The sequence below is a fragment of the Hyla sarda genome, chromosome 2, assembly GCF_029499605.1.
Source record: "Hyla sarda isolate aHylSar1 chromosome 2, aHylSar1.hap1, whole genome shotgun sequence".
Taxonomy (NCBI): domain Eukaryota; kingdom Metazoa; phylum Chordata; class Amphibia; order Anura; family Hylidae; genus Hyla; species Hyla sarda.
Genome location: NC_079190.1, coordinates 289,378,700 through 289,390,986, shown reverse-complemented (window position 1 = coordinate 289,390,986; position 12,287 = coordinate 289,378,700).

Genomic DNA, 12,287 nt, shown 5'->3' with positions numbered 1-12,287 from the left:
CTGATTTTGGCAATACACATGATATGGAAGGGTTTTATGAACTGCGCCTTTTTGTGAAAAGGTGCAAAAAAAGGTGCAAAGGCACTGAAGTCTCTAAAACTACACCTGCCCAGACTTAGCTTGTGTGTATGTGAAGTGAGAAATTTCAGAAAATGTTTACCTGGGGGGGGGGCGTGGCCTGCATGGGGAGCTGAGCAGACGTGCTGCTGCCGAGCTCCCGTTTACCCTGAGATTTATCCTGTATATTTCCCCCCTGACCCTCGGCTCCGCTTACCGGAGGGTCCTTCTGGTCTCAGGGGACACTCGTGCCTCCAGCGGTGCGGCTCGCAGCTTAGCTCCTATGCCGGCGGCGGGACATGCTGAACACTGAGGATCGGGCGGCTGTAGTGAGTGACCGGAGGTAGCGCCGGGATGTGGGCGGCCTCTGCTGATGAGCGGTGAGGCTCGGGGGTGCCTGCGTGGTGCCCTGGGGTGTCCGTGCAGCTCCTGAAGTCCTCGGAATTCCCTGTAGTTTCTGGCCTGGAGGCCTGCCATTACTGGCCGACGGGGACTAGTCGCGGGCCTGGTCGCCTAGGCAACCCCGCTCCCTGTGCTGTTGGGAGTGGGACCTCAGAGCCCTGAACGTCTCTTGGCTGGCGCCTCCCCTGACTGGGACTGTGAGTACCTGCTCCTTCTTACCCTACATCTGGCCCTGGGACTGTGCATCTTTATCTCTCATCAAGGCTTGCTGGGACTTGTAGTGGGCTGCAGGGTGGCTCCCTAGCTCTGCTGCTGCTCATTTGACTCCTTCTGTGCTGGACTGTTCTGCTATACAAGTGATCTGCTACCCTTGGGGGTCTCCATACTGCTGCTACATCCCTGGTGGTGGGACTTTTTGCTATCTTACAGTGAGCGGTGGGCTCTGGGGGCTACAGCTGTGCTTCTCCCTTCTGGTGTCTTACTTAGTTCATACTCACCCGGTGGGTGCCTGCGTCCCACAATGGGAGGCTCCAGGGGCAAATCCAAGCGCAACAAGTCGGGAGTTGGTGCGTTTCTTCCTGCTATGGACGATGATGCTTCCTTGGATGGACGCAACTCTGAGGCTAGTGGTTCCTCCCTGCGGGACTCTGTGACGCAGACTCCGCTTTCTACTAAAGTGGCAGCTAATGCAGCTAGGTCTCTAAGTCAGTTCTCCAGGTCTGCGGAGCCGTTGGGCAGTGCCTTGCCTCTCCATACTGGGCTCGGGGCGGCCCTCGTGTCCACCGCCCGGTTCTTCTCCTGAGCGGATGCACTATGATGGGACTCTCATGGACCTACGCTTTACTGAAATCCTGTCCCCATCACCTCCTGTCATACTTCCATGATCACTAAAGTGGATGAGATGAGACTCAAAAGTTGAGAGAACGCACCACGGAGGTGGAGAACAGAGTCTCTATGGTTGAGGATACCCTACGCCCTATCCCTCAGCAAATTTCTGAGTTGCAGCGGCAGTTTCGGGGTATGGTGGATAGAGCTGACGACTTGCCTGCAGATACCTTTTCACTCTTCTTCGAGGTGGAGTGGGCCCATAGGGTTCCTGCCAGGCCTCCTGTACCTCCTCGGCCGTTTCTAGAAAGGATTCTTCACTTTAAAGATATAGATGCTATCCTGAGAGCTGTGAGGATCAAGGGAGAGGTGTTTTTCGGGGATAGCAGAGTCTCCTTCTATTCAGACTTCTCCGTGGAGCTGAGAAAACAACGTACCCAGTTTACGGAAGTTAGAGCCAAACTCCGCTCCAAGGGATATCGTTATGCCATGTTGTACCCAGCTCGGCTAAGGGTGGTGAATGGACACAATACCAAATTCTTTACCTCACCTGCGGAGGCGATGCAGTGGGCGGAGGCCGCCCCTAGAGCGGCTTGGCCGCCGGACTGATGCTCCTGATGGAGCTCCTGCTTTCTTAGTTAGTTAGCGGATAGGCTGGGAGAGTTAGTTGTCCGAGGTTCGAGTTCCCCTAGGAATTCCTGGGTTAGTGGGTCAGGGGGTATAGACCTTAAGTTTACTGGGGGGGCAAGAGATGGTAGTTGGTGGTTGGTGAATAGCTCCTGCACTCGCCTAATACGATTTTTAGTTTGGGGTACAGGTCTGCACTGGTTTAGTTAGTGTGAGACAGGGTTTGTTTTTGGGATGTTTTACTGTTCTTATCTATTTTTGCTGTTTGGTGGTGTTCGGTCTTTGTTGTCTGCCCGTGCTGTCTGTTTGTCTGTGGTGTGCATGGGAGCTCCTATAGTTATGGATTATTTGTATAATGGGGTAAGCCCTGTTAGCGATACACTTTGGTTTCAAGATGTGGTCCCTTAGGATATTAAGCTGGAATGTCCGTGGCCTCAATTCTAAGTTTAACCCCTTCCCGCTATAGGACGTATGCATAAGTCCAATCATCCGACACCAATCATCCGATTAGACGTAAGCATACGTCATAGCGATCTCTGGCACTGCCGCAGGCAGCGCAGGAGATCGGCGACGGGACCCGGCTGTCAATCACAGCCGGAGTCCCGCCGCAGCTGCCGGAGCCACAATCGCGCCGGTCCCGGCAGCATTAACCCCATAGATGCTGTGATAAGTCCTGATCATGGCATCTATGGTGTTGACAGGGGGAGCGCTCTCCCCCTGTTCTCCAACGGCGCCGCCGCGATACAATCGCGGGTCGCTGTTGGTTGCTATGGCAGCAGGAGGTCAGATCATGACCTCCTGTATGCCTGCTACGAAAGCCTGTGAGATCCAGACTGAGGCTGGATCACACAGGCTGTAGTGTCTGCAGCTCATCAGGTCATACTGTGCTGCAGTACAAATGTATTGCAGCATAGTATAACCTGTAAAAAGTGTAAAAAATAAAATAAAAAGTTCAATAAAATTATGAAGTGTAAAAAAAAAATAAACAAATGCTTCTTTCCCAATAATAGCCCTGTATTATCGCCAAAAAAGATCAAAAACACAAATCATATACATAATAGGTATTTCCACCTCCGTAATGCCGTGTACTATAAAACTATAATGTAAATTATCCCGCACGGTGAACGCCGTAAAAATTTTGGTACAAATAGCGGAATATAAAAGATCAAAAAGTAGCACAAAATGGATACCAATAAAAAGTACAGCTCATCCCGCAAAAAATAAGCCCTTACTCAATGGCGTCAGACGTAAAATAAAAAAGTTACGGCTGTTGGAAAATGAATGGCAGAAAAATAATTTTGCTCAGAAAAGGAAAAAGAACATAGAAAGCTATATAAAATGGGTATCGCCATAATCGTACTGACCCACAGAATAAATATAACATCACTTTTACCGCACAGTGTACACCATTAAAAAAAAGCCTGATATTTTCCAGTTTTTCACAAAAACAAAAATGCACCAGTTACCGTATTTATCGGGGTATACTACGCACCTGCCTATAACACGCACCCTCATTTAGCAAGGATATTTGGGTAAAAAAAAGTTTCTCTCCCCCTGGCTATCGGCGCCGGTGCCCCATTGCCTCCCCCCATTCCCGGTTTTAGAATTACCTGTTGCCGGGATCGGGTCCGCGCCGCTTCTGGCTCCGGTGACGGTCTCCTGCGTCGTTGCTATGCTCTGCGAGGCTCAATGACGAGTGACGTCTTCAATGCGACGTCACTCGTCATTGCGCCTCGCAGCGCATAGCAACGACGCAGGAGAAGCCACACCGGAGCCAGAAGCAGCGGGGACCCGACCCCGGCAACAGGTAATAAAAAAAAAAACGGGGATGGGGGGAGGCAATGGGGAAGCGGCGCCGGCAGTCTCTGGACCCCAGAATAGGCAGGGGCAGAGAAGCCGGCAGCGACGGAAGGTCTCTGGACCTGCAAAAGCCGCTGCAGTTCATTGATTTAAAGCGCCAGCTTTAAATCATTGAACTGCAGCGGCTTATCGGCATATAACACACAGATAGATTTTAGGCTAAAAATTGTAGCCTAAAAAATGCGTGTTATACGCAGATAAATACAGTATATAAAGTACAATATGTCACGAAAAAACAATCTCAGAATCGCTCTGCTCAGAAAAAGCGTTCTAAAGTTATTACCATTTAAAGAGATACATGTCAAATTTAAAAAAGAGCCTGGTCATAGAGGTAAAAAATGGGTCGGTCCTTAACCCTTTAAGGACCCTTGACGTACGTGTACGTCCTGACACCCTGGTACTTAAGGACCCATGACGTACGCGTACGTCATGGAGAATTCCGACCCCCGCCGCGCACCGGGCAGGGATCGGACCGGGATACCTGCTGAAATCATTCAGCAGGCATCCTGTGCAAACGCCCAGGGGGGGTCATCAGACCCCCCCCCCCCCCCCCATGTCGGCGATCGCGGCAAATCGCAAGTGAATTCACACTTGCGATTTGCGCGATTTCGGATGATTACGGGTCTATGGTGACCCGGAATATAAGGGGCATCGTGGTTGTCTAAGACACCCACGATCCCCCTGAAGGCATAGGAGTGAGGTGGCAGGGGTGTCACCCCTCCTATCCCTGCTATTGGTGGTCTAGACGCGACCACCAATAGCAGATCGGGGGGGTTAACTTTCGTTTTCCCCGTCCTGCCCACCCACAATAGGTGGGGCAGGACGGGGAAACAACTGGGACCGGTGCGGAAGATCCACTTACCGATCCGGGCGGGCGACGGTGACGTGCGGCTGGATCCGATGGAAGCCGGTGAGTTGCCTAGCAACATCTGGAGGGTACAGTTTGAGACCATTATACAGTGGTCTCTAATTGTAGCCCTCCAGATGTTGCAAAACTACAACTCCCAGCATGCCCAAACAACTGTTTGCTGTCAGGGCATGCTGGAATTTGTAGTTTTGCAACAGCTGGAGGACCACAGTTTGGAGATCACCTTGCAGTGTTCTCTAAAACTGTAGCCCTCCAGATGTTGCAAAACTGCAAATCCCAGCATGTCCAAACAGCAAACAGCTGTCTTGGCATGCTGGGAGTTGTAGTTGCGTACCTCCAGCTATTGCATAACTACATCTCCCAGCATGCCCTTCGGTGATCAGTACATGCTGGGAGTTGTAGTTCTGCAACAGCTGGAGGCACACTGGTTGGAAAATACTGAGTTAGGTAACAGAACCTAACTGAAGGTTTTCCAACCAGTGTGTCTCCAGCTGTTGCAAAAGTACAACTCCCAGTATGCATGGTCTGTCAGTACATGCTGGGAGTTGTAGTTTTGAAACAGCTGGAGGTTTGCTCCCCCATGTGATTGTACAGGGTACATTCACACTGGCAGGCTTACAGTAAGTTTCCTGCTTCAAGTTTGGGCTGCGGCAAATTTTTCACCGCAGTGCAAACTCCTAGCGGGAAACTCACCGTTACACGCCAGTGCGAATATACCCTAAAAACACTACACTACACTAACACATAATAAAGGGTAAAACACTACATATACACCCCTTATACTGCCCCCCCCCCCCCCCCCCCAATAAAAATGAAAAACGTATTGTATGGCAGTGTTTCCAAAACGGAGCCTCCAGCTGTTGCAAAACAACAACTCCCAGCATTTCCGGACAGCCACTGACTGTCCAGGCATGCTGGGAATTTAGCAACAGCTGGAGGCACCCTGTTTGGGAATCACTGGCATAGAATACCCCTATGTTCACCCCTATGCAATCCCTAATTTAGTCCTCAAATGCGAATGGAGCTCTCTCACTTCGGAGCCCTGTCGTATTTCAAGGAAACAGTTTAGGGCCACATATGGGGTATTTCCGTACTCGGGAGAAATTGCACTACAAATTTTGAGGGGCTTTTTCTCCTTTTACCCCTTATGAAAAGGAAAAGTTGGGGTCTACACCAGCTTGTTAGTGTAAAAAAATAAAAAAAATTACACTAACATGCTGGTGTTGCCCCATACTTTTTATTTTCACAAGCGTTAAAAGGAAAAAAAGACCCTTAAAATTTGTAACGCAATTTCTCCTGAGTACAGAAATACCCCATATGTGAGCGTAAAATGCTCTGTGGGCGCACAACAAGGCTCAGGAGTGAGAGTGCACTATGTACATTTGAGGCCTAAATTGGTGATTTGCACAGGGGTGGCCGATTTTACAGCGGTTCTGACATAAACGCAAAAAAATAAATACCCATTTTGGAAACTACACCCCTCAGGTAATGTAATATGGGGTACAATGAGCATTTACGCCCCACAGGGGTCTGGCAGATTTTTGAAACAGTGGTCCGTGAAAATGAAAAATGTTATTTTTCATTTGCACAGCCCACTGTTCCAAAGATCTGTCAAACGCCAGTGGGGTGTAAATACTCACTGCACCCCTTTATTAAATTCTGTGAGGGGTGTAGTTTCCAAAATAGGGGCACATGTGGGGGGGTCCACTGTTCTGGCACCACGGGGGGCTTTGTAAACGCACATGGCCCCTGACTTCCATTCCAAACAATTTTTTTCCCAAAAGCTCAATGGCGCTCCTTCTCTTCTGAGCATAGTAGTTTGCCCGGAAAGCATTTTACGTCCTAACATGGGGTATTTCCATACTCAGAAGAGATGGGGTTACAAATTTTGGGGGTCATTTTGGCCTATTATCCCTTGTAAAAATTTTCAATTTGAAGGAAAACTAGCATTTTAGTGAAAAAAAAAATAAACATTTTCACATCCAACTTTAACGAAAAGTCGTCAAACACTTGTGGGGTGTTAAGGCTCACTGGACCCCTTGTTACGTGCCTTGAGGGGTGTAGTTTCCAAAATAGTATGCCATGTGGGTTTTTTTTTTTTGCTTTTCTGACACCATAGGGGCTTCCGAAATGTGACATGCCCCCCAAAAACCATTTCAGAAAAACTCACTCTCCAAAATCCCACTGTCGCTCCTTCCCTTTTGAGCCTTCTACTGCGCCCGCCGAACACTTGACATACACATATGAGGTATTTTCTTACTCGAGAGAAATTGGGTTACACATTTTAGGAAGATTTCTCTCCTTTTACCCCTTGTAAAAATTCAATAACTGGGTCTACAAGAACATGCGAGTGTAAAAAATGAAGATTTTGAATTTTCTCTTTCAATTTGCTGCTATTCCTGTGAAACACCTAAACAACAAACCTTAACAAACCTTTTGAATGTCATTTTGAATACTTTGAGGGGTGCAGTTTTTATAATGGGGTCATTTGTGGGGTATTTCTAATATGAAGGCCCTTCAAATCCCTGAAAAATTTTGATTTTGAAGCCCTCTGATATCTTCCAAAAGTAAAAACATGTCAACTTTATGATGGAAACATAAAGTAGACATATTGTATATGTGAATCAATATATAATTTATTTGAAATATTCATTTTCCTTATAAGCAGAGAGCTTCAAAGTTAAAAATTGAAAATGTAGCATTTTTTTTTCATAACATTTTTGAATTTTTCACCAAGAAATGATGCAAGTATCAACAAAATGTTACCACTAACATAAAGTAGAATATGTCACGAAAAAACATTCTCGGAATCAGAATGCAAGGTAAAAGCATCCCAGAGTTATTAATGTTTAAAGTGACAGTGGTCAGATGTGCAAAAAATGGCCGTGTCCTACAGTGAAAATTGGCTGGGTCCTTAAGGGGTTAAGAGCGCGCTGTACCTAGATTTTGTCAAGAGACCATCCCTGGATATTATTTGTTTGCAGGAAACTCATGTTATGGGTCAAAAAGTCCTGGCCCTAAAGAGGGCGTGGGTTGGGAAGGGTTATCACTCTTCATACTTATCTCTGGCTAGAGGGGTCTCAGTCCTAATTTCCAAATCCCTCCCCTTGATTATTTGCCAGGTTTCCTGTGACCATTTTGGTAGGTATGTGATCTTGAATTGTGCGTTGTCCTCCTTTTTGTTTTAATCTAGTCTCTTTGTATGTGCCCCCTCCCTTTCAGGTGGCCCTCTTAGACTTGATTGTGGATAAGCTGACTTCCTTCCCTACTGACCCTGTCCCTTTTATAGGAGACTTAAATGTGGTTCCTGACCCCTGGCTTGATCGCACCAGTGCTGTGGACCCCGGATCCTCTGCATTAGCTTCTTGGCATCTGGGGTTGGGCCTTACTGACCTTTGGAGATGGAAATACCCGGATGGCTCCGTTTTCTCATACTCCTCCTCGGTGCATCGCACCTTCTCCCGAATCGACCTCGCTTTTGCTTCGGCTGACCTGCTGCCATCGGTGAGTGAGGTGTGCTATACTAGTAGAGGGATCTCAGATCATTCTGCCTTAATAGTTACTTTGTCTTTAAGCCCTAAGCCCTCCTCACGTTTGTGGAGAATGCATCCTGGGTGGCTTCAGGCGGAGGAAGTAGCTTCTGCCTTGGAGATCGCTCACTCTGACTATTGGGCCCATAATGCCTCCCATCTGGATGTTCTCATCCAGCGGGATGCTTATAATGCCATGCTTAAGGGAGCATTTATGGTGGGGGTAGCGGACAGGAGGGTGTTATTGGGAGCCGCGGAGTGGGCGCTGCAGTCAGAAATAGGGGTCCTTGAGGCAGCGGTGGTCAGGGACCCTACTCCGGAGGCCGAAAGGGAGTTGGCTAGAGCTCAGAGGTCTCTTTTGATTGTCCAGAAAGATTGGGTTCATTTGACACATGCAGCGAGGCAGCCATATTTGAATTTGAGGATAAGAATGGTAAACTCTTGGCCTACCTGTCTAGGGACAGCCGCCCTGTGGCATCAATACCCTGTGTACGCGCTCGGGATGAGTCCCTTAGCTCTGACCCGTCAGTCGTTAATGAGGTATTCCATTCCTTCTATAACTCCTGGTATTCCTCCTCCTCTAGGGTGGCCCCTGAGACTATATTGTTTTTCCTGAGGGACCTTCCCCTTGTTCCGCTGACCTTGCTCCAGTCCTCTGATCTGGAGGATCCCTTGATGGCTGACGAGGTGTCCAGGGTTATCAAAGACTCACCCTCTGGGAAGACCCCGGGTCTAGATGGCTTGGTGGGGGACTGGTACAGGCTGAATGAGGAGAAACTGATCCCTGTATTACTTAATTTATACACAGCGGCCTTTGAGGCTGGGGCCTTGCCTGACTCTATGAGAGAGGCTTTGATTATAGTACTGCCTAAACTGGGTAAGGATCCGACTTTGCCGGACTCTTATTGCCCCATTTCCCTCCTTAATGTGGATATCAAAATTCTAGCAAAGGTCCTGGCGAACAGGCTCCGGGAGGGTCATTTCCTCTGTGGTTCACCCTGACCAGACTGGGTTCATGACTGGGAGGGCATGTTAATGTTAAAAGACTTCAGCTTAACATTTCCGCAGCGTAGGAAGATGGTTACCCTGGTTATGTGGTCAGCCTTGATGTCTATAAGGCCTTTGATTCAGTTGAGTGGCATTATATTTGATGCCTGATGTGAATCCTCCGCTTCGGACCTGTTTTTCGGAAATGGGTTTGGTTGCTGTATGACTCCCCTAGGGCCCGAATGCGCACTAATTTGGAGGTCTCTGAGTCGTTCCAGTTGGGCAGGGGCACTAGGCAGGGGTGCCCCCTATCACCCTTTTTGTTTTCTTTAGGGGTTGAGCCCCTTGCAGCGGCTGTTCGCTCCTCTACCTCAATTAAGGGGATCACGAGGTTCCCTGACTGAGAAGATATCTTTATATGCAAATAATACCTTAGTGTACTTGGCTGATGTTGGGGACTTCCTGGATGCTCTATTCTGTCTGTTGGAGAGGTTTGGGGAGGTCTCGGGTCTGCGGGTTAACTGGGCTAAATCATCCATAATGTCCTTGTCCCGTGCTGGGGTCCTGCCCTCTAAACTTCCTAATGGGTTGCAGGCAGCGTCCCGATTTAAATATTTGGGGGTGGAGATGTCCCCTAGCAACTCTGATTTTCTGGCCCTTAACTTGGATCCCCTATTCAATAGTACGCTTACTCGTTTACAGGGGTGGGACTCCTTGTCCTTGGCCGGTAGGGTTAACATTTTCAAGATGATCTTTCTCCTAAAGTTCCTCTATCTCTTTCACCTATCCCCTATTATTCCTCCCAGGGTTTTTTTTGTTAAACTTAACCGGGCTCTGAGATCCTTCTACTGGCAGAATAAACCTCTGAGGTTGGGACAGGCTCTGCTCCAGGCACCTAAGCAGCGGAGGGGGACTAACCGCTCCTAATATGCATAATTACTTTCTAACCTCACAGCTGGTGTACGCAGCCTGGTGGATCCATCTGGACCTTTCCAATGCCTTTACGGCTTTGGCGGGGGCGCTCCTGGGTTCTTATGAGATGCCGACAAATACATTATACAGGTATGTTCCCTCTTTCTCTCTGCCGGCCCCTATTAAGACAGTGGCTGCGGTCTGGTCGGTGGTTGCCGGTCGCTTCCCTCAGCCGGTTGTTTCTCCAAGAGGACCCCTGTGGGGTAATCCCCATTTGGAACACCTGGGAGTTAGAGGCAGCCGGATTTTGGAGCTCCCAGGGAATCAGATTTGCCATGCACCTGTTTGGAGATGACTGTGTCTTTCCTTCATTTGCTGAGGTTAGAGAACGTTTCAATGTCCCTCAGTATGCCCACTTCCGGTATCTTCAGCTGCGACATGCGGTCTCTGCGCAGTTTGGTTCCCTGGAGGTTACCCCTGTCTTTAAAGAGTTGGAGCTGCTCCTGGGGACTGCCAACCTGGCGAAGCCTCTTACCCAGAGTTATGCCTTGCTGCAATTAGTGGGTCCGGACCTGTTTGCTGTGGCGCAGTTTAAGTGGGTTGAGGATATTCCCAGTCTTTGAGAGGATATGCGGAAGGAGGTTGTTAAGACGTATTATTCTACAGTAGTTAGCGCTCGGGATCTGTTTATTCAATCCAGGTTTGTTCTCCGTTTATATTTTATCCCAGTTAGACTACATCGAATGGGGGTCTCGGGGTCCAATATTTGTTTTATAGGTGTGGGAGAGAGAGGAGCACCTTCATGCATGCGGTCTGGACTTCCTCCTGCGTTGTGCCCTTTTGTAAGGAGGTAATGACATTCTTGTCGGATCACTTAGAATTCCTCTTTGTTTTAATACCTGGGGTCTGTTTGTTGGGGGTGATTAATGGGTTGGTGACCGGCTCTTACAGGCGCATTTTGGCCCTTTTCCTCTTGTTTTATGCACGCAAAGTTATAGTGATGGCCTGGAAGGATGTGTCCTCACCCCCTCTGGCTCGGTAGCCCTAGTTAATAAATATGTCCCATTATACCATGCCCTTTATGTCAGCAGGAAATGTCCCAAAAAAATTTGACAAGGTCTGGGTTCCATGGTTGTTGTTGGATGTCTCTACTGATCCTACGGTTTGGGGAGCCTCTCAGTAGTAGAATGACTAAACAGGAATCAAGGAGCTCCTATGGTATGTTTGGGTGTATGTGTGTGTGTGTGTGGGACTGGTTTTGTCTTTGTGTATTGTTGTTTCGGGTGGGCCTCCCCTCCCCTGATGGATCATATTTGTTCCTGTGTAACTGTTCTTTGGGTATGATAATGTTGGGAGCGGAGGGGGAGGGTCCCCTGGTTGTTATTTGTCTGTAGTTTAAGTTGATTGAAAAAACAATAAAAAGATGTTTAAAAAAATAAAAGAAAAAAGTTTACCTGCCCAAAATTTATCAAATGCGACCATTTAATAAATTTGGTGCTCCTACAAATTACAGGCACACAAAAAAAAGATGTAGAAAAATGCTTCACATACACCTACTGTCACACCAAACTCCAAAAATGGTCTGGACAAAATTATTGGCACCCTTAACTTAATATTTGGTTGCACACCCTTTGGAAAAAATAACTGAAATCAGTTGTGTCCTATAACAATCAATACGCTTCTTACACCTCTCAGCCGGAATGTTGGACCACTCTTTCTTTGCAAACTGCTCCAGGTCTCTCTTATTGGAAGGGTGCCTTTTCCCAACAGCAATTTTAAGATCTCCCTACAGGTGTTAAATGGGATTTAGATCAGGACTCACTGCTGGCCACTTCAGAACTCTCCAGCGCTTTGATGCCATCCATTTCTTGGTGATTTTTGACGTATGTTTGGGGTCATTGTCCTGCTAGAAGACCCAAGATCTCAGACGCAAAGCCAGCTTTCTGACACTGGGCTGTACAGTGCCACCCAAAATCCGTTGGTAATTCTCAGATTTCATGATGCCTTGCACACATTCAAGGCACCCAGTGCCAGAGGCAGCAAAACAACCTCAAAACATCATTGAACCTCCACCATATTTCACTGTAGGTACTGTGTTCTTTTCTTTGTAGGCCTCATTCTGTTTTTGGTAAACAGTAGAGTGATGTGCTTTACCAAAAAGCTCTATCTTGGCCTCATCTGTCCACAAAGAGTTTTCCCAGAAGGATTTTGGCTTACTT